Source organism: Puma concolor, chromosome E3 (genome assembly GCF_028749965.1).
Source record: "Puma concolor isolate L17-30 chromosome E3, mPumCon1.1.hap2, whole genome shotgun sequence".
Lineage (NCBI taxonomy): Eukaryota > Metazoa > Chordata > Mammalia > Carnivora > Felidae > Puma > Puma concolor.
This window is the reverse complement of record NC_141682.1, coordinates 20,952,459-20,974,936: the sequence shown is the minus strand read 5'-3', so window position 1 is coordinate 20,974,936 and position 22,478 is coordinate 20,952,459. Positions and strand designations below refer to the sequence as shown.

General features: G+C 48.4%; 1 pseudogene; it reads right to left on the bottom strand.

Moving 5' to 3' along the window:
- Window positions 1–5,553: 5,553 nt before the first annotated feature.
- On the bottom strand, window positions 5,554–6,569 carry LOC112856592 (DNA sliding clamp PCNA pseudogene; annotated as a pseudogene).
- Window positions 6,570–22,478: the final 15,909 nt, after the last annotated feature.

The following is a 22,478-nucleotide window of genomic DNA, read 5'->3' as shown; positions in this document are numbered from 1 at the left end:
CATTCTCCAGAGAAGGGAAAGCCACGAGCCACTTGTAGCTACCTGCCACCACGTAGCCAAAACTGGTATGGTGGCCTCACGGGGTGATCAGGACCCCAGCTCCTTCTGGATCTCCGTTCCACCCTCCTCCAGATGAGGTCCTCATCCTCATGGTCCAAGGTGGCTGCCCCAGCTTCCCCAACACATCTCCATCCAACACATCAAGGAGAGCAGGGGGAGGAAGGAGAGAAGAAAGGTTTGACCCTTCTTTCTTAAGGAGACGCCCTAAAAGTGTCCCACAACACAGCTACATGGAGCTGTAAAGGAAGTGAGGAAATTCGGTCCTCATTCAAGAAACAATGTGTGGGAATAAAAACTGGCATCCTGTTAGTAACAAGGGAGGAAGGAACGGATATTGAGGTAAATACTCTCCCCCATCCATTCTCCCTTCAGAAGCTAAAGGGGCTTTTTAACTCTCTACAAAAAAGAAAAATCACTTTTACTTAAAATCTCTGCGGTTGTTGGCAAAAATGGCCCTAATACTTAGCAGCTCCTCCCACTGAGAGGAGGAGTTTGCTTCTCCCTCCCCTGAATCTGGGCTGATCTCGTGATGTGCTCCGACCAGCAGGAAGGGATTGACGCTCCGCAGCTCCTGGTCTAGGCCTTCAGAGGCCTCGTGGCTTCCGTTCACACACGCCCTGCAGCCACCCTGGGACCAAGCCCGCGCTGGCCTGTCACAGGAGGAGAGAGTCCCCAGCTCCCCCAGCCGTGCCTCCCAAGGCCGTCATAAGCCAGCCGGCCCCACGTGACCCACCAGCTGACCCTGCACACATGAACGAGTGCGCCCAAGGGCAGCTGGGCCTGACCCAGGCCGGAAGAGCCACGAACCCAGCCCAGCACAGCCTGCTGTCCTGCGGGCTCCCGACCAGAACTACAGATGGCTGCTTTAAGTCATTGTGGTTGGGGACAGTTTGTTACACGGACCAGGCTAACTGATAATGCTCCGATGACCTCCCCTTGCTCTCAGGATAAAGAGCAACGACCAGCAGGGGTCGGGCCTTGGCTGGCCATTCCAGCCTCATCCCAAGCACGCTCCCCTCTGTGGGGCCTTCACTTCCACAGACCCACTGACCCCGAACCTTTGCAGCTGCCCCGTCACCCGGTTACTGCCTCCCCTTCCTGCGGAGCTCAGCTCACATGTCACTTCCCCAGGGAAGGCTGCCCTGGCCCCCCCGACCTGACCCACGCTCTCGGGCCACCACGTCCCTCTCTTCCACAGCACTTATGCTTTACATTTTGTCACTTTACACTTCCTCACGGGATTCTTAGATTAAATCTGCCTCGCCCGCAAGGCTTCAACTCCGCGGGAGCAAGGACTGGGTCTATTTGGCTCACCGTTGTGTCCCCAGAGCCCAGAACAATGCCTTTTCACAGTGGGTATGGCCGTTGTGTCTCGGAATGCACATCCGCGCCCTGCATACAGTAGGCGCCCAATACAGACTTCAGGATAAAGGAGTTGAATCTGAGCATTGCCAAAGGCCATCGGTGGAAACTCGTCACGCCTTGACTGTAATGTTAGTTCTTAAAATATGAAAGGTGACAAAACGGGAGCCCACAGAGGTTTTAAGTGACACACACAGACTCATCAAGTTTGTCACAAATGTGACTATGGACAGCCTTACCTCTTGGGCTCATCTGAGTCCTTAGGGCCACCTGCTTTTCTCAACGGACGTCAGTTTCAGTTTGCAAAAACGTGCCTAGAATCCTTTCTTCCTGACAAGAAATCCTTCACTTATGTATCCCGTGAACCGCAGTGTGGGCACAGGATGGCCTCACATTCATCCCAGAATTCGCGGCGATTCCGAGAGCGGGCTCAGGGTTCGGAATCCCTGGGCCTGAGTCTTGGCTCTGACGCACAAGAGCTGCGTGCCTCGGGACCCGTGCCTTAAACTGCCGAGCCCTCAGTGCCATCATCTGTAAAATGGGGGTGAAAAAGCTCCTCCTAGGGTCGTGAAGACGTGAGAAACCAAAGAGGAATGAACGAATGAGCTCAGGCCCATGCTGGACAGCGGAGAATCAAGTCAGAAAAAGACACCTTTGGGCTGTTCCGAGCTGGGGCCACACACCAGAAGTACCAGCCCCCAGGCTTCACTTAAAGACCCAAACTGCTGGCTACCTGAGATTTGGAAACCCTGGCCCCCCCTGCCATTCCCACCTGCCAGCAAGCAGCTGGAGCTCACCTCCCCTGCTCCAGACTCAGGCCTTCGGGTGTGCGACCCCGGGCAAGCAGTGCAGATAGTTGAGCAGTGCAGCCGAGCAGACGATGGGGTCCGGGAGGGCAGGGGGCCCTGCTCAGCCTGCAGCCTGCGGCCCGGGCAGACAAAAAGGCAGGGCACAGGCTCTGTCCCCACACAGGACCATGCAGGTGGCAATGGATAGGTCGGTCCCCTTCCCTGGCTTTAGTTTACCCCAAAGGTACACGAAGGGGCTCTAGCAGCCTGATGGCTTTTACGCATTTCTTAAGTGTACCTGAAACCATCATTGCTCCACCCCCACCCCAAATGAAAGTAAACCCACACGCACGTGTGAGCAGAGCTTGCCGGGGAGAAGGCTGGGCAGCGGGGCAGGGCCCTGAAACCCCGTCTCATCAGTCTGGGCCCACAAGCGCCGGGCCAGGCGAGGAACACGCGTGAGTGCCACCTGAGCCCGATTCGCCTGTCACACCTTAGATTGAACTCTTTCAACCGGACCCATGTGGTCTATCTACCAAACAATGATTTTTTATTTCCATCAGGAAACATGTGCCCTTGGGGCGCCTGGGTGGCTCAGTCGGTTGAGCATCCGACCCTTGACTTTGGCTCAGGTCACGATCTTACGGTTCACAGGACCGAACCCCGCCATCCGGGCTGCTTGGGATTTTCTCTCTTTCTCCTTCTCTGCCCCTCCCCTGCTCGTGCTCTGTCTCTCTCACTCTCAAAAGGAATAAACATGAAAAAATTTAAAAACAGTGTGCTTCCCCATTTGTCTTGAAGCACGCGGCCCTCTTAGTCTGTCTTTCACTTTCCCGTGTTTGCTGGGCGTGTGGCTCTCAAGAAAGAGTCTACATCCTTCCTTGCTTTGTGGGAAAAAACTAGGGTTGCAGTGACAGAGATAATGACAGACAGCGGCTGTCGTCAGCCTCAGGACAGGAAGGCGAAAGGGAAGAGGGGGCACGGTGGTGATCTGGCACACACAGGCCACCCCACACCAGCCAATGGCTGCCCTCAAGGAAGAGGTTCCAGGTGGCCAAGTCTGCTATTTCTAGAAAATCAGAAACCCAGACTTTTGATGAGAAGTCTCCTGACTTAAATATTATTACTAACTTTTCTGCCAAACAAGACCCTGTTCCAACAAAACACACCCATAGATGCAGACTTACCCCAGGAGCCGCCAGTGTGAGACATCCACCCTGAGACGGGCCTCGGAAGCCAGTTCTCCTTGGAGGCTGGCTGCCTTCCCACCCTGAACTTGGCAAGATCAAGTCTGAGCCGACAAAAGAGTTCCCTTGCTTGGGAACCCCGCACAAACTGCCCCCTGTCCCCCCAACACAGAGAACAGATGTGACACGTGAACTGAGGCAAGAACGCAGCTGGAGATTGGATGGATGGACCTTGGAAACACAAAGCACAATTTGCTCAAAATTGGTGACGGGCAATCGGTCGGACCAGGCTGAGAAGGGTTCACACCGACACCAGAACGCAGGAACCACCAATGCTCCGCACGCCAGTCCCTGGATCTTTCTCAAACAAATCCGAACGAGTATCCAGCACCCCACTTACACCTTCGCTGGCTCCCCATTGCCCTCAGAGTGAGGTCCAAATGCAAGGCCTTAACTTGACCTTAATGCCTTAGGTGCAGCCTCTTCTCTGGGGATCCTTGCCATGTGCCCCAGGGGCCCTTGCTGTCCCCACAAAAGTACTTTTCCTTCTCTCTCTCTTCTGGGGCTTTTTTATAAATGTTATAAAAATGTTATAACCTAGAACACCCTCCTCCTTCTTTTCCTACCCAACTCTCTCCGTAGGATTCAGTGCAGGTGTGGCCTCCACCAGAAAGCCCTCCCTGATCACACCTCAGGCTGAATTTAGGTGTCACTCCCGCACCCACGACCTTCTCCTTTCCCCCATCTGTGTTCAAGTCACTGTGAGTTGCAATTATCCGCTTCCTAGATGGTTTCTCCCCCAAGGAGACAGTATCTTCAGCACTTAGCACAGAGTAGGTACTCAGTAAATGTGTGAAGGAAGGAAAGAAGGAGGTCTGAAATGGAATAGAGACCATCCCCCCAGTGCTTTGGGGTATATATCTCCCTGGGGACAGAGGCCTCAATGAGTACTCAAAGGCCTTTCCGTACCTTGGGCCTCAAAGAATCACAGTTCAGAGTTGGCAGGATTGCTACTCAGAGAAGGACAGACTTTATCGATGGTCACACAGCAAAACTGCATGGAAAGTTCCAATCAGAACTCTGCTGTTGTGGTTGGCTTCTGTTTGCTTCCCCAGATGCCCCTCCCCCCACCAAGGGCTCAGGGAAAAGTCAAGGTGATGGGGCTGGTGGCGGGGGCTGGGGAGGGCAGACACAGAAGGTCTTTTCTCTTCTGGGTCTTCATGGGCATTATAGCTCTATGAATTATTCACCAGAAAATCTGCTTGAGGTAGTGTCTTAGTCTTAATTTTCAATTCCCCTAATGCTGGCCAATTCTGTGCTGAAAAGCTCTCAATTATTAATGTTTCTAAAGCAATATTTGTTTTCTCTGCATCCAGCAACAACCGAGGCCTCAGAGCTAGTGATCCTACCCCCGAAATTCCCACAGAGCTTTGCCTTGCTGAGGAAGCATTTCAAAGGGGTCAGGGGTGTGTTAGGGTACGGCAGCCAGACTGAGAGCATTAAGCCCATGCAGAGACAGGTACTTAAAGGTTTTCCATTTTCAGGAACTCCCAGGACGAAGGAAACTGTACAAATAGCAAAAACAATGACTATGTATTTGTGTCTTATGTGCCAAACGTGAAGCTAAACACTTTACTTTTACTTATTTGACTCCATTTTCTTTGGAAATTCAAATAATTCCTTTCAACTGCAAACAATTCTTAAAACTGCATTTGGAGTCAAAGCCCTGTGTTATCAAAATCATAAGGAGAATTTCTTTTTTTTTTTTTTTAAGTTTATTTACTTCGAGAAAGAGAGAGAGCACACACACGCGGGCGCACGTGCAAGCAGGGGAGGGTCAACGAGAGACTGAGGGAGAGACCGAACCCCAAGCAGGCTCCTGGCCGTCAGTGCGGAGCCCCACGCGGGGCTCGATCCCACAAACCGTGAGATCACGACGAGCAGAAATCAAGAGTCGGACGCTTAACCGACTGAGCCACCCAAGCACCCCTGCAAATCAAAAGGAGAATTTTTAGGTAAGGCAGAATCAGTTCTACATTAACAAGACCAGATCCGACTTGGGGATGGATTCTTTAGCCAAACTGTAGAGAATGGAAAGTGTTTACAGAAAACGATATCTACCCATGTACTCAGAGGTGCACACTATATGCTGGCATTCAGAAGGCGTTCTCAAAGAGCTTTGTTTTATTTTCTTGGATTTTAAGATGCCTAAGGCCCTCTTCATCCTCGATCTTGGGGGCCAGATAGCACTTCACACGCCCCACCCCAGCAATCTTACACTCTACCACGAGGGGTCCATCTGCCGGCACACGGAGTGCTACTGTAGGGGAGAGTGGGGTCGCTTTCATAAAGAGGTTCAGGGACCTCGGTGCAAAAGCTAGCTGAACTTGGTTCACTCAGCTCTACAGTAACAGCGTCCTCCTCTTTGTCAACGTTATTCCTTTTTGACCACTTAATACTTCCGTTCCCAGGTTTCTGCACCTGGAGAAAATCTCGCTCTGTCTTTTGCACAACAGGCTACACCAGGGTCCCCAGCGTGACTGAGATCTGGGCATACAGGTGCGCATTCACCAGAAGGCATCTTCGCTCCACAGCTATACTCTGCGTCTGGATTTCCAAGTTCAACATCTAAGTCCGCTGACTTCATCTCATAGTCTGAAACCTTTCCCTGCTTTGGAGCTTCAAGTACCAGCATCGAGGTCCCTGCATCAGCTCCAACCCTTCGCATAACGACGTCGTCAGTGCCAGCCCGGTTTTGTATTTTGGACGTGCTGGTGAGGTTCACGGTCACGGCCAAGTTGTGGTCACAGCTGGACATGTGGAAACGCCGGGAGCACAGGGGCGAGCTGCACCGGGGAGGTGTGGGATGAGTCGACACTGGGCAGGTTCACACCCCCAGGCTGATGTCCCAGGGGGCCTTGCTGATGACGTCCTTCAGCGGCCCCAGCACCTTCTTCAGGATGGAGCCCTGGACTGGGCACGCCTGGAACACGATGGCAGAGTCACAAGGATGAGGCTACAGGTGGAGGGAAGGAGGAAGGGCTGGCCAGCTTAGGTGTCACAGGGTGACAGCAAGCAGGGAACGTGGTGGTGAGAGCCTGTGACCCAGGAAGATCACAACCTACTTATGCAACTTACAAAACTTCTGGGCAGTAGGACTCACCAGTCCCATTTTACAGATGGGAAAACAGACTCAGAGAGGCCCCATCTTTGCCCATGGTTCCTCACCTCATCAATGTGGAGAACAGGATTTGGACTCCAAGTCTACATGACTCCACAGGCAGCACCTTCTCTACCTTGACACTATGGTGCCCCCTGGGGTTTTAGTTGCATACAAGGAAGAACTTTCTGGAAGCAAATTATGTTACTCTCAAAGAGCACTTGGATGAGCCATTGGCAAGAGGAAGATACGAATGGGAGGAAATTCTGAAGGTGGGGGCAGCAGAACCGAGGGCATCTGTGGTGCCCCCACGAGGGACGGCTCTCCTTTATTGTGACACAGCCGTGACGGCAGGGGGGAGGAGGGGTAAGAGGCAATCTCTGTCAACAGTGACGAAGGCATCCACGTGCACCTTTAACACTCAGGCTCAATGACGGACAAAGGGCACGAAGCCTGGCAGAATAGACGCTTCAGAGTCAGACCAGCCTAGGAGGGCGTCCCCAGCTGAGCCACCTGAGCCAGTCCCTTACCCCCTCTGTGCCTCACTTTCCCACGTCCTTGAAGCAAGTTACCGCCGGCCCCTCCCTCACAGGCTCACGTGCCACACAGCAGGGAGAATGCCCATTCGGGGCCTGGCACACCGTGAGGGACCAACGCATGCCAGCCTCCCTACCCCTTCTCTTCATCGGAGCAAGAGGCTGACGTTTTCAAAAAGATGTGCTAAAAACCAGGGGGAAAGACAGAAAGGAAGCAGACAGAGAAAATACCCTTTGTTTTGCAAGGCTCTTTGGTTGCAAGAGGGAAAAAAATCCACTCAAAGAGCTGGAGCAAAAGGAGAGGGGACAGAGAAAAAGGAGCAGCTGATTGAGGACAGAGCGGTCCCTTTCAGGACAGGGCGTGGGTGGGGTCCCGCAGAGCCCAGTCAAGGAGCACACAGCAGACGGCCTCCGGGGCCAGGACTGCTCTCTGGGCGCCTGCCTCCTCTCGGCCCTCCCACATCTCGTTTCCCTGTCCCTTCCAGTGTCTGCTCCTCTCTCCTCCCTCTGCAAACTGGCCTTCTGGCTTCTCTGCAGAGAGAGACGGCCACCTCGGGGCCCTGAGGTTTGAAGTCCTTTCCCGAGCACTCAGCAGCCTGCTGAGCATCTTTGAGGTCTCGTTTCCAAATTCTGATTGGCCCAGCTTACTGTCAGGCATGGATCCTGGGCCAATCGGATGGGAGGTGGCAGCGGTGGTGGGGTACAGACTGCAGCTGGGGCTTATGATCTCAAAGGAATGCAATTCCACACAGACAGTCCTACATCCCCACCAGGATGGCTTGAATTAATGTCCTGACAACACCGGTCGGTGGCAAGGCTGTGCAGCAAGGGGAGCTCTGCCCCTCTGCTGGTGGGAGTGGGAAGTGATGCGTCCACCCCGGGAAACTGCTTGGCACGTCTTTCAAAGCCAAACGAAGGTACCCCTGCCCCTTGACCAAGCAATTCCACGGCTGAGGAGACGTCCAAGGTGAATGACTGCTTACGACCACCTGAAGCAATACCTGAAATGTTCACAGCAACCCCAGACCGCAAAGAACCCAAACATCCATCAACAGTAAAGTCAGATGAATAAATTGTGGCACGTTCGTCATATTGCGAAGCGCTGAGAGAAGAAACAACTACCACCACGTGCAACGTAGACAGAGCTCGCCGGGTACGACATTTAGCGAAAGAAGCCGTACCCAAGAGGGTATACACTGTATGATCCCATTTACCAAAAAGTGGATCAGTGGTGATCAAGACTATACTACAGGTTATCTTGGGGGAGTATCAGCTGGGAGAGGGCACAAGGGAGCCTCCTGGGACATTACAAATGCTCCATATCTTCTTTCTCCGTGGTGGTTACGTAAAGAAATCATCAAGATGGGGGCGCCTGGGTGGCTCAGTCGGTTGAGCATCCGAGTTCGGCTCAGGTCATGATCTCGCAGTCTGTGAGTTTGAGCCCCGCGTCGGGCTCTGTGCTGACAGCTCGGAGCCTGGAGCCTGCTTCCGATTCTGTGTCTGCCTCTCTCTCTGGCCCTCCCCCACTCACAGTCTCTTTCTCTCAAAAACAAATGTAAAAAAATAAAAGACTTCAAGACTGTAAAACATACATATATACATACATACATACATACATAAATAAATGTTAAAAAATTGACATTAAAAAAAAAGAAGAAATCATCAAGCTGAACACTTAAGATTTGTGCCCTTTACTATATGTAAGTCATTCCTCAGTTAAAAAAAAGAAAGGGGGCGCCTGGGTGGCTCAGTCGGTTAAGTGTCCGACTTTGGCTCATGTCATGATCTCACCGCTTGTGAGTTCGAGCCCCACGTCGTCGGGCTCTGTGCTGACAGCTCAGAGCCTGGAGCCTGCTTTAGATTCATGTGTGTCTCTCTCTGCCCATCTCCTGCTCACACTCTCTCTCTCTCTCTCTCAAAAATAAATTAACATTAAAAATTTTTTAAAAAGAGAGAGAGAAGAGCATATTATGGCCATAATACATATAACATAGAATCAACTACATAAACAACCACACAGTCACCTTTGTCTGGAATAGATGGAGTAAACATACACATGTATGTGTGTTTATTTTACATATGACATATGTGTATATATATGTATATCTTATATATAGTATGTGCATTACATATGTATAATATATGCATTCGATTCATGCATATATTCATACATATATATGTATATATAAGAGAGAAGGGGGACAAATCTGAATTATATTTGGGGCTTGTATTCAGTCTAGGAAGGGCAGATCGGAGCAAGACCAGGCTGGAGACAGGGAAGCCTGTGAAAAGGTCGATCTCTTTGTCCAAGCAGGAGATGGCCGTGACTGGCCCCTGAGACGGATGTGGGGAAACAGACTTGAAGGCAGCCGACAGGACATGATGACGGAGGTGAGGGAAGGAGCTGTATTGGGGTGACCCCGGTATTTCTGGCTCGGGTAACTGGGTAGCCAGCAATGCGATCCCCAGATGAGGGAGGCCACAGGAGGGGCAGCCGTGGAGGAGGCAGGGAGGACGGCAGACTTGGTCTCAGGCAGGTGAGGTGTGAGCCACCAGGGGCCCACCAAATGGAGCTGTCAGAAACCATGCGACCCACTGCACCGGACGGGGTCCCCTGGAAACAGACTGGGAGGCGGGGCTCGATGAGGTGGGTGCCCTGGGGAAGTGACATGGGCGGCCCTGGCGGAGGGACAAGCTGGCCTGTAGTGTGGTTGCAAGGGAGGCAGCCACCTGTCCCGTGCTGAGCTCTGGAGCCAGGTGGCTCCTCGGTGTTGTCCCGAATTGAGACAAAGGGACCGGGTCTCTGCACCCCCAGCTGGTCAATCACTGGCCGTGGCTGCTCTGGGAGGCGCATCTCCGTGGGTGAGGCCCAGGGCAGTGCCTCGTGAGCAGCTGTATGGCCCCAGCAGGGGAGGGCATCAGCCCGGATGAAGCCCCTGCCCCCCTCCCAGGGTGTATCCAGCTCTGACTCCAAGGAAGCCTGCAGACCGACCGTGAGCATCAGACACCCCTGCTCTCGCTCCCTCACCTGCTTCCCACAGACACCCACACTCTGGCAAGCCCCTCGCGTCCCAGCTCTGCCCACGGTGCCCACGGAGCCGGCTCCTTCTGTTTTTTATAGAAAGAGCGGGATTTTCCTCTGATGCAAACACTCAAAGCAATTAAGGCCACTTGTCACCACCATTCCTGTTCTGCGGCCAACCTCTGGAGCATCAGGGGCAATCCCATCGCCACCAAGGCCACAAAATCGCACTCAGGGGCTTGTAGGGTCAGGGGCTGTCTCCCAAGGGCTGGACAAGTTCACTCCCGAGAGGGTCTCTCATCCCCGCGTGCCCCGGTCCAAGTCACCAGCATCTGTCACCTGACGCACTGCAGTAGCCCCTCCGGCTTCCATGCTCCCACCCAGCCCTGGCCCCTCTACAGTGTCCTCTCAGCACAGCAGCCAGACTGACACGTTAAACCCTGTCCATTACAGTCCCCCTCTTCTCAAACTCCCACTTCAGCTTCCACCTCTCTGATAAAAAGTCCATCCAACGGCCTTTCTGAGCTCCTTTCTACTCCCCTCCTGCTTGCCTGTTGCACCCTGGCACAATTTGCCTCCCCAGGCACACTCCTGCCTCAGGGCCTTTGCACTTGCTGCTTCCCCATCCTGGAATACTTTTTATACCTTCAGATCTCCACTCAAATATCAGCTTCTCAAGGAGGCCCTCCCTGACTGCTTTATTTTATTTTATTTTATTTTATTTAGATTTCATTTTTAAGTAATCTCTACACCCAACATGGAGATGGAACTCACTACCCTGAGATCAAGAGTCACACGCTCCACCGACTGAGCCAGCCAGGCACCACAGCGAACGCTCTATTTTAAACTCCAGCCCCTCGCCACCTGTCCCGTCCCTTAGCCCTGATTCACTTTCCCCTCTTCAGGAACTGACCTCTGAACGTATAACTTCCTCACTTATTTTACCCGTCGTTGTCTTTCCCGCGAACTCCACAGGGGCAGAGATTTGGGGTTTGTGTCCGGTGACTAGAATGCCACCTCGTGCTTATTAGCGGCGGACCTCCACGTGTGTCGATTACCTGATTTAAGAAACAAATAATAGGTCATGATTAGCCCTGGTCTTAGCCTCAGCCTCAGACTGCCACGATGAAATGCCATACACTGGGCGGCTTCAAAGCAGAAACGGGTTTCGTCACCAATCGGGAGGCTGGGAGTCTGAGATCCGACGGCCAGTGTGGGTGAGCTCTGGTGAGAGCCCTCTTCCCGGCCTACAGACGGCCACCTCCTTGCCGTGTGCCCACGTGGCCTCTCCTCGGGGCCCACTCACAGTGTTCCTCTTCTTAGAAGGCCCCCAGTCCTATCAGATTGAGACCCCACACTTATGACCTCATTTTACACCTTCCAGAAGCCCTATCTCCAAATACAGTCACACCGGGTTTGGGGCTTCAACAAACACATCTTAGGGGCGAGGGAGGGGGCGCAATTCAGACCACAGTAGCTCTAATTTCTATTCTCCTCATTTTACAGATGATAAGACTGAGGCTCCAAGAAGCCACATGCCCGAGCCAAGGGCACCCAGCTCAGAAGTGGCGGAGGAAGCGTCCAAACCAGCATCGGCGTCCCTCTGCCCTGCTGCCTGCCATTCCCTGTGCTGGGAATGCTCTCCCCATGGCCAGCTCCTTCTCCAGCTCAACGGTCACCTGCCCGATAGGGCCCTCCCTATACATGGCAGCCATCTCCTGCTTCTCAGTTACCGTCACGTTGCTTCCTTCATTTTCCTTCACGACCCATGGAACGTTCTGGGATTACCTCCCGCCTACCTGTCCAGGTGTGGGCGGAATGCTGGAGACCCAGGCAGGCAAGGGAGTCAGTGGAGACAACCTCAGGCTCGTGACAACAATGACCTCTCACAGGACGCTCACACGTGCAGAGAAAATCAATTTGCCAAATGACCAATTTACTGGGCAACTAATTCACTGAATCTTTGTTTCTACTGTTTATGAGGTTTTCGCCACTCGTGGCCCAAAGCAGTTTGGGCAGCCTTTGGGGATTTTTCAAAGTCCTACTGTAGCTGCACTGCCCCAGCCCCGTGTGCCTCTGCCCTCGAAACAGCTGAGGACGTGTTCCCGAGACCTCCTCTCATGGGGCTGCCGTGGCCACAGGCCTGGGGCAGGGCACTGGGAAGGACATCTGCTGGCCATCACTCAGACTGTGGACTCATCATGGACACGCTCCCCCAGCCAAAGTGCTACTGCCCTTCCAGGCTGGGGGGTCTGCAGGCCACAGGTACCAGAACCTGAACCTGAGCAAGGTAACTGAGGGATTCGCCTCACATAGAATATTTAGGGGCTCAAAACGAACTCAAAAACCACAATAAACTCTTGAATGCAATACTTCCAAAAATCAAAAATCACAAATACTAATGCAAAAATTACACAAGGAACAGAATAAGCACATTTTCGATAAAGATAGTGCTGTGGCAAGCCATGCTAGAGCATCGGACAAAAGGAAAAGTCAATGATACTGAGATCATCTTTATTTAAAATGTTTGGGGCACCTGGGTGGCGCAGTCGGTTAAGCGTCCGACTTCAGCCAGGTCACGATCTCGCGGCCCGTGGGTTCGAGCCCCGCGTCGGGCTCTGGGCTGATGGCTCAGAGCCTGGAGCCTGCTTCCGATTCTGTGTCTCCCTCTCTCTCTGCCCCTCCCCCATTCATGTTCTGTCTCTCTCTGTCCCTAAAATAAATAAACGTTAAAATGTTTGAATTTTGTTCACTCTGGGTATTTTTTTTTTTGCAGTAACTTTGATTTTTAAAAATATGTGTTGAAATATTATCTATCAACATATGCTTCCGGGAACAAGAAGCAGGTGTTCTTTTTCCCTGTTCTTCCTACTTGGCACTCCTGAAAACCTGGCCATTATGTATAAAACAATCATGGAACTCTGAAAGGTGGAGAGAAGGAGGCAGAATGGCCAAGGACAGTGGGACCCAAGGCACGACCTGACAGTGAGTTAGTTCCCTGGGTTTTCTTTTTGCCTCATATACCTCATACTTGGGGCTGAAGAAGCCAACAATCCAGAAATATCATCAGTCACAGACGAAAAGCCCCAACAAAGCTGGTTCTTTCCAGCCAAAGGAAGTGAAAGGGCAACCTAGCAAGGCAGGAAATGTGTAGCCAATAACCACGCTCCAGGGCAGCCAAGCACCACAGAAAGTGCTAGGCCTACCCCGAACCCCCACCCCCCCCCCCCACAACGCATGCCAGCAAGGCTTAGTAGGGAGCCTGGACGGCCACACTCACCATGCTGGAACAAGACAAGACACCCAACCTCTCCCAGGGCCCGATAGGGAACTCCATCCCCACAGGGGATCAGTATCAACGGAGACCATGCAGAGAACCTGAACTTCAATCAGGCAGTAATGAAGCACCTCTCATTGCCTCCAAGGCAGAAATTTCACTCACTACTGTCCAATGATAATGATGACACTGTGCCCATGGCGTCAGGAAGGCCAAGTGGGGACCAAAAATAAGGCACTCCTACCGTTCCCATCCAGCCAGATATCCACGGGGGCCTAGTGAAGAGGAGGACTCCCAACCCTGCCCAGAAGTAGCAAGGAGCCTCCCTTCTGAGGGTCAAGAGAGGTCAAATGGGCAACCTGGACTTCCAGCCCCCACTGGCAGTAATGAGGCTCGCACCCTCTCATCCCCTATCCCCTACTGGAGAAATGTCAGAGGAAGCCAGCTAAAACAGAAGGTTTACATAAGATTCAGTCTCAGAAGATAACACAAAAATGTCCACGTATCAATCAAAAATCACTTGCCAGGGCAGCTATCTGGTTCAGTCACTGGAGCATGCAACTCTTGATGTCAGGGTTGTGAGTTCAAGCCCCACGTTGGGTGTAGAGCTTACCTAATAAAAAAAAAAAAATAGCTTATCATACCAAGTGCAAGAAAGATCTCAACTTGAATGAAAAAAAAAAAAAAAAAAGACAGTCAGGGGTACCTGGGTGGCTCAGTTGGTTAAATGTCAACTCTTGATTTCGGCTCAGGTCATGTTCATGAGATTGAGCCCCACATCAGGCTCTGAACTGAGAGCACAGACCTGCTTGGGATTCTCTCTCTCTCTCTCTTTCTGTCCCTCACCTGCACTCTCTCTCTCTCAAAACAAATATATAAACATTTTTTTAAAAAGACAATCAATGGATACCAATATTGATATGACAGACATGTTATGATTATCTGGCGAAGATTTTGGAGCAGGAATCATCAAAATTCTCCCAAGTGGGGTGCCTGGCTGGCTCAGTCATTGGAGTGTGTGACTCTTGATCCCGGGGTTGTGAGTTCGAGCCTTGCATTGGGTGTAGAGATTACTAAAATAAAGTAAAATAAAATATTTTAAAAATAGATAAAATAGGGGTGCTTGGGTGGCTCAGTCGGTTAAGCGTCTGACTTCAGCTCAGGTCACGATCTCATGGTTCAGGAGTTCGAGCCCCACATCGGGCTCTGTGCTGACAGCTTGGAGCCTGGAGCCTGCTTCAGATTCTGTGTCTTCCTCTCTTTCTCTCTCTGCCCCTCCCCTGCTCTCACTGTGTGTCTTACTCTCTCAAGAATAAACATTTTTTTTAATTTTTAATGAATAAATTAATTACATTAAATTAAACGGAGCTTCAAGAACCTCTGGGACTGTAACAAAAGATCTAACACTAGATTCCCCAAAGAAAAGGAGAAAGAGGGTGGCACTGAAAAGGACTTGGAGATATAAGTGCAGAAAACTTAACAAATTTGCCAAAGGACATAAACCCACAGATGCAGAAAAGGTCAACAAACAGGGTAAAACCAAAGAAATCCACACCAAAATGTATCTTATTCAACTTCTGAAAACTAAACAAAAATTGGAAGTCAGTGAGAGAAACAATACTTTACCTATGGGGAAAAAAATTTGAAAGACCATGGATTTCCCATCAGAAGTCACAAAGGCTAGAAGAAAGTAGAACATTTTTCAAGGGCTGTTAAGAAAAGAATGGTCGACCCAAAATTCTATATTCAGCAAAAATATCCTTCAGGAATGAAGAAAAATTAACACATTCTCAGATAAAGGAAAACTGAAAGAATTTGTCACCAGCAGGCCTCCTTTAAAAGAACAACTAAAGGAGGTTCTCTAAACAGAAAGTATTAAAGAAGAAACCTTGAGACATCAAGGAAGAAGAAAGACCAACAAAGAGTAAATAAAAGAGATACAGGTAAATGCAGTATATTTTCATTTCCCCTTGAGTTTTCTAAATTATGTTTGATGGTTGATTCAAAAATTATAACACTATTTGATGTGTTTCTAAATATACGTAGAAGAAATATTTAAAATTATATTGTAAAAGGGGTGGGTAAAAAGATGTAAAGAGAGGAAAGGCTTCTATACTTCACTTAAATTGATGAAATACTGACAAGAGCAGACTTAAAAAGTATGTATATATAATATATATTCAGGAAAAACACTAAGAAAAAAGCATAGAACAATATATACTCAAAAACGCTATCAATGAGTCAGAATGGAATTCTAAAAATTATTCAAGTAACCCACAGGAAGCCAAGAAAAAGAAAACAGAGAAATGAAAAACAGAACAAAAATAAAACAAACAAACAAAAAGCAAACTTAAGCCCTAACATAGCAGTAATTACATTAACTATAAGTAGTCTAAATATATCAATTAAAAGACAGAGATTCATGCTCTTTACAAGAAACTCCCTACAAATGTAACAATATATGTACATTAAAAGTATAAGGATGGAGAGATATGTATCCTGAAAACCTAACCAAAAAAGCAAGATATGTTAATTTCAGACAAAGGAGGCTCCAGAGCAAAAATAATTACCAGAGACAGAAAGGAACACCATCTAAAGATAAAAGAGTCCATCTGTCAAGAAGACAAAGCAATCTTACATGTGTATGCATCAAACAACAGAACTACAAAACATGCGCAGCAAAAACAGATAGAACCAAAGGGAGAAATAGACAAATATACAATCACAGTTGGAGATATCAATACCCCCTCTGGTTGCACTGATAAAACAACTGGTCACAAAATCAGTAAAGATGTAGAAGAACTCAACCACACCAGCAACCAGCAGGATTTAGTTGACATTTATGAACACACCACCCAGTATCAGCATAATACATATTATTTTCAAGGGCTCACAGAATATATACCCAGATAGATCAAATCCTAGCACAGAAAACAAACCTCAATAAATTTAAAAGAATTCCAATCACATAAACTGTGTTCTCTGACTGTAGTAGAATCAAACTAGAAATGAATAACAGGAAAAAAACAAACAAACAGTAAAATCTCCAAACATTTGGAAACTAAAAACTACACTTTTTTAAAGTAGGATTCATGCCCATTGCAGAGCCCAACATGGGGCCCAAACTCATTGCCCCGAGATCACAACCCTAAGATCAAGACCTGAACTGAGATCAAGAGTTGGACACTTAACCGAGCCACCCAGGCATCCCTGAACAATATACTTTATGAGTCAAAGCGGAAGTCTCAAAGGAAACTAAAAGTAAGTTGAAATGAATGAAAATGAAAATATAACAAAATTTGTGGACACATATAAGGAAATGTTGACAGAGAATTGATAGCTTACATAAGTACTTACATGAGAAAAAAATAAAACTCTCAGACAATAATCTAAGCTACCGTCTCAAGAACCTAGAAACAAAAACAAGCCTACAAGAAAGCAGAAAAAAGATAAAAACAAAAATCAGCAAAACTAAAAATAGAAAAACAGTAGAGAAAATCAATGAAACATACATCTGGTTCTTTGAAAAAAATCAATAAAATTAACAAATTTCTAGGAAGACTGACAAAAACAAAAAGAGAGAAGACACAAATTGCCAATATCAGGAATGATGTAGAGATATTACTACAGACCCCGCAGGCACCTGAAGCACAAGAATAAAGGAACACTTCAAACAACACACACCATCTACACACACAAATTTGATAACTTAAATGAAATGAATAGTTCTTGAAAAGCATCAACTACCACAACTCACCCAATATGAAACAAGTAATTTGGATAGCCCTATAACTATTAAGAAAAGCGAATTTGGAATTTAAGAACTCCCAAAATAAGTCTCCAGGCCCAGATGGTTTCACTGGAGAATTCTAGCAAACATTTAAAGGAAAAATAACAACTCTACACAATCTCTTCCAGAAAATAGAAGAGGGTGGCACGCTTCCAATTCATTTTATGAAGCCGGTATTTCAGGGACACCAGTACCAGATGAAGAGAGTACAACAAAAGGCAAACCACACATCAGTAGTGAAGATGTGACAGGAAAGGGAGATGAACCGATAAAGGGTATGCCAAGGGGCAAACTACCCCTGTGGGCACCGGGAGCTCAGTCCCACTGGGGTCCAGCTGAGAACCAAACAGAACTGCTACTAGAGACAGAATTTGCCTACTGGAGGACAGGGAGCCTGAGGAACTCCCAACTCCCACTGGCTGGAAGTAGCCCCCCAGGGGTGTTAGCTCCCCTGTACATCTGAGTAGTATGTGCACAGAGCCGAATGACCTCTGGAGGTTTGGATGACTTTTACAATGATGGAAATGTTCTGTATCTGTACAGTCCAATATGGTACCCATGACCACATGTGGCTACTCAGCACTTGAAGAATGGCTGCTGTGACTGAGGAACTGAATTTTTACTGTATTTAATTTTAATGATCTTAAAATCGCATGGTCGGATGTGATCATGGCTGCCACAATGCACAGTGCATCTTTGGAGAAAGCAAAGCAGAGACCTCACAGTGCATTTACAAAACAGGGTGCTAGAAGGAGCCGGGAGCTGTCCACCGTAGCAGTGCTGAATGTACCTGCCAAAGAGGCGGAACAATCAACAGAACTTGGTATCAGATTAGGTAGGGAGGGTGAGTGGTTTCAAGTAGGGTGTGCTAGAGAAGGCCATAGCTTCTACGGGTCATGTGTTCAGGGACTGATTTCACCAGTGCCACAGGGCATAATTTGGACCCTTATGTCTGCTGTCAGGAAGGGTCCAGAGGAGCACCAAACAGTCCCCTCACTGCTCCTCCAAGACTAAGCCTCCTTTGCAAACGGTAAAGCAGCCGGATCTGCAGGAGGCAGTTTGAGGTGAGAAATATTAGTATGTTTGGGGTTTCTCGTGTATTTCATGGTGCTCTAAAAGGGAACATAATCACAGCAGCATTTCTGTCAGAAAAGCAAAACAAGGTCCCCACCTGAAGAAAGTGATTCCGGACTGAGCAGTACTCTCGCAGTGCCTACATGCTGACATATTATAATGTTTTCTTGATAGTTAGACATACTCTGTTGTTACTCAATCGGACTCCTCTGAAACGGCTGCCAATAGCCCAATTAAATAGTTAGCTAAATATATTACTGACACACTGCTGTGTATTTGGCCCTAATGAGGTTTGTAGGAAATGCATTTGCCAGACCACAAGGGCTCCAAGGGTGGAAACTGCTGGTGGCTTTGTTCTCTGTGGCCACAGCCATTGGTCCCAGGCCAGCCATCCCTGAGGAAGAGCCTCTTGTAAACTAAGATGCCTGAGCTAGAGCAAAGAGTTAGAGGCCTGACTCAGTTTCCCCAAGGAGAATAATCAGTCTTGGGTCTGCAGCAGCTGCCACAACAGAATACCAGAAGCTGGGTGGCTTTAACACAGAAATCCATTTGTTAACAGTTCTGGGGGCGAGAAGCCCAACGTCAGTGTTTCGGAAATCATGGCCACTGGTGAGAGACGTCATCCTGGCTTGAAGGGAGTCAACCACCTTCTTGCTGCGCCTTGCATACCTACCCAGGGCTAGTCTTGTACAGATGCAACCTTATAAACAGAGGTGAATAAAATCATCTTTGCTCTTTTGCTTATTCCAGGTTAGTGGCATCTCTGAACCACCAAATGGAATAAGCAAAAGAACAAAAAAGACTTTGGTCACCTCTGTTTAGAAGGGTAGGTATGTAGTCAGACATCCCATGCTCATACCGCTAAAGTGTACTGAGCACCTACTATATCCCAGACACTGAGCTGTGTGCTGCAGGTCTTGTGGTGAACAAAAGGCGCCTCCTGCCTCAGAGTCTAGAATGTCCGAGAGGAAGTGCAGGACACCATGGGAACACATCAGAGCATCCCTAGTCATGACTTGGATTTAAGCTCAGCAACAGTAAATGATTATGAGTCATTTTTCCGGGTGAAGGAAGTACGGATGGCAGTGGAGGGGTGTTCCCAGCAGCAGTGGGGACAACATCTAGACAAAGACCTTGAGGTAAGAGGCCGTGACACATTGGAAGAAGAGGAAGGTCAACACATCTGGAGCAAACTCCTTCATGCCCAGCCCACAGCAACACCAGGGCATCACAGACACCCACCCTCTTAGGTCAGATGCCAGGTAAGAGGCAGCACTTTGACCTGGCCACATCTTCAGTGGCACCCCACAATCCAGGATGTAGCCCCATGTTAGGAAGTTCCTCTAAAGGACAGTGAACAAAAACGGGCCTGGGAATCAGAAAGACCAGGATTTGTGTCCAGTTTCTGCCTCTTCTGGAAGCATTGACTCTGGGAAGGTTGCTCACCTCTCTGAGCTTCAGCCTCCCATTCCACAAACATTGGCTGGCTGCCTCCTGGCTGGCAGATGTCGCGCTGGGTGCCTGTGATATGGTAGTAAACACAACAGACACGGGCCACTTCTGGTCTGGCAGAGGAGACACACAATCAACAAATAGGTAATGATCATATGTGATCGGAACAGCGATGGAAGCACACAGGGTGTCAGGATGGAGGGAATGGGAGAGGGGGATCCATTTACATGGGGAGTCAGGGAAGACTTCTTGGCGGAGGTGACATCTGAGCCGAGACCAGAAGATGAATAATAGTGCCCAACCCCCAGGGGGGTTTCTGAGAACTACATGAAATACTATCCATAAATAATGTCCATAAAGTGCACTGCCTAGTGCATAGGTAGAGCTCAAAATATGCTGGCTTTATCATCTGCCACTAAAATCTAAGCTCCTTTATAGTGAGGAACAAGTCTGTGTTTGCCAGGATTGCACCTGGCACATGCAAAGAGTCAAATGAACTCACGAGTTTCATCTTTCCTTAGGTTATTGCATCACCTCTCCTTCATTTTTGAAGGACAATTTGAGTATTCTACCTACAGTCAACAATAATGCACTCATTACGAGGCTGGATCTCATGTTAAGCGTTCTTATCACAATAAAATAAAATAAAAAGCATTTGCTGAGTTCATTTATAATAATAATTGTAATAAGAGTCGCAGTGAGAGTAACATTTGGTAGTAGTATTAGCCAGAGGAGTAGTAATATTAGCAGCAGCAGTAATAGAAGAAAGAGTATTAGCAATTCATGCTATGGGCGACCCTCTCGGCGAGGGCACTATGTTGCAGTGGTAAGAATAAGATTTCAAGTCAGGCAGAGCCACACTTGAATCCTGGTCCAGCTACATGGCTGCTGTGAAGCAGCTGAATCTCCTTTCTCTAAGCCTCAGTTTTCTCATCTATATGTTGGGGATAACAGTGCGTGTCTCACAGGGCTGCTGTGGGGATAGGGGAGGTGTAATGTACGGTGACTGGGACAGAGCGGGCCCACCATAGATGGTGGCTGTCGAGACGACAAGCATGCTGCCCAGGTAACCAAGCTCCAGGCATCTGACACTCAACCGGATTTTTGGGGGACAGACCAGGAAGCAACATGGACGTGTGTGGGTGAGGGCTTGCGGTTTCCAAGGGCTTATGCTCACCACGTAGCCATTGCTCATTTGGGCTGAGGTGCCTCAGTTCACTCATCAGTCCCAGACCACTCTGGTCTGGGAAGTAGAGATCCCTTGGAAAATTACTGCACTGAACTAAAACTAGGTAAGAGTTCTCGACTGAAATTCCAGCAGGCAGAGAAATGGTTTTGACATAATTAACTGTCAAAAAATTCATATCTATCGATCAACAAGAAAAAGTAAAATAACCCAATCGCAAAATGGACAAAGTATAGAAAAGGCAAAGTACAGGAAGGCCAATAGACTTACACATGAGAGAAAGCCCAGCAAAGTATCATGGGACTAGAATTTAGAACAATGAGCGGCACTCGGGTGGCTCAGTCGGTTAAGTGGCCAACTCTTGGTTTCAGCTCAGGTCATGACCTCGCTGTTCGTGAGTTCGAGCCCCGCTGTCAGTGCAGAGCCTGCTTGGGCTTCTCTCTCTCCCCTCTGTCTGCCCCTCCCCCACTCAGTCTCTCTATCTCCCTCTCAAAATAACTAAACTTTAAAACTAAATTAAATGAATAAATAAAACAATGATAAACCCTCTATAAAATGGGCAAAACAAAACAACAAAAAAAATGTAGACCGAAGGCATCCAGCCAACGGTGTGGAGAAATGGGTACGTACAAGTAGTGTTGCTGGAAATGAAAGCTGGTAGGTTTAGGCAGGACAATTCGACAGTGCCTACCGCAATTTAAAAAGGGTATGTTATTTTAGCCACTGCTAAGTGAGTATCTTGGAGAATTACTCACATACAGGCCCAAGGAGGTATAAGTGGGCGTGGTCACTGCAAGCATCATTTGTCATAGTGAAAATGTGGAAACAATATAAATGTCTATAGACACAGAAATGACTAAACTAAAATAATACAACCATATTATGGAGTATTATGAGATAAAGAAAAGGAATGAGCTAGATCTAGATGAATGACCATAGGCAGAAGAAGCCCAAGACACCTTAAGTGAAATAAGAGTGGCATAGAATAATAAGCACGGTATAATCCCATCTGTATTGGAATCAATGGAAGGAAACAACGTATAGTATTCCCATAGGAAGGTGTGCGCACGTGCACGTGTGAATACATAGGAAATGGATGACAGAAAACACATTTCACTGATAAGAGTTGTTGCATCTGGAGAGAAAGGAGGACGGATGAAGGGGGATTTCGGGGGATTTCGAGTGCAACTTTAGTATTAGCTACACTTGAATTTTTTCAAGAATGTATCTATGTGCAAGGAGACATCTGCAGCCTACAAAACAAATTGACAAAGTATACCATTCAAATTGTATCGAGCACTCCCGTGAATTGGTAGGAAGAAGGCAAAATTGAAGGAAAAAAAAAAAAAAGCAGCAGCAGAAGACGTGAACGGGACTTTTCCAGAAAAGGAAATTCAAGCAACCAATAAACATATAAAAGATGCTCGATCTCGTTTATAATCATAAAATGCAAATTAAAGCCACAAGGAGATACCAATTCCCACCAGACACGGGCAAAAACTTCCCAGTAAAACATTAGCAAACGCCAGCAAGAATATGCAATGCCAGGAATACTCGTGCACTGCCGGTGGGGCGAAAATTGGT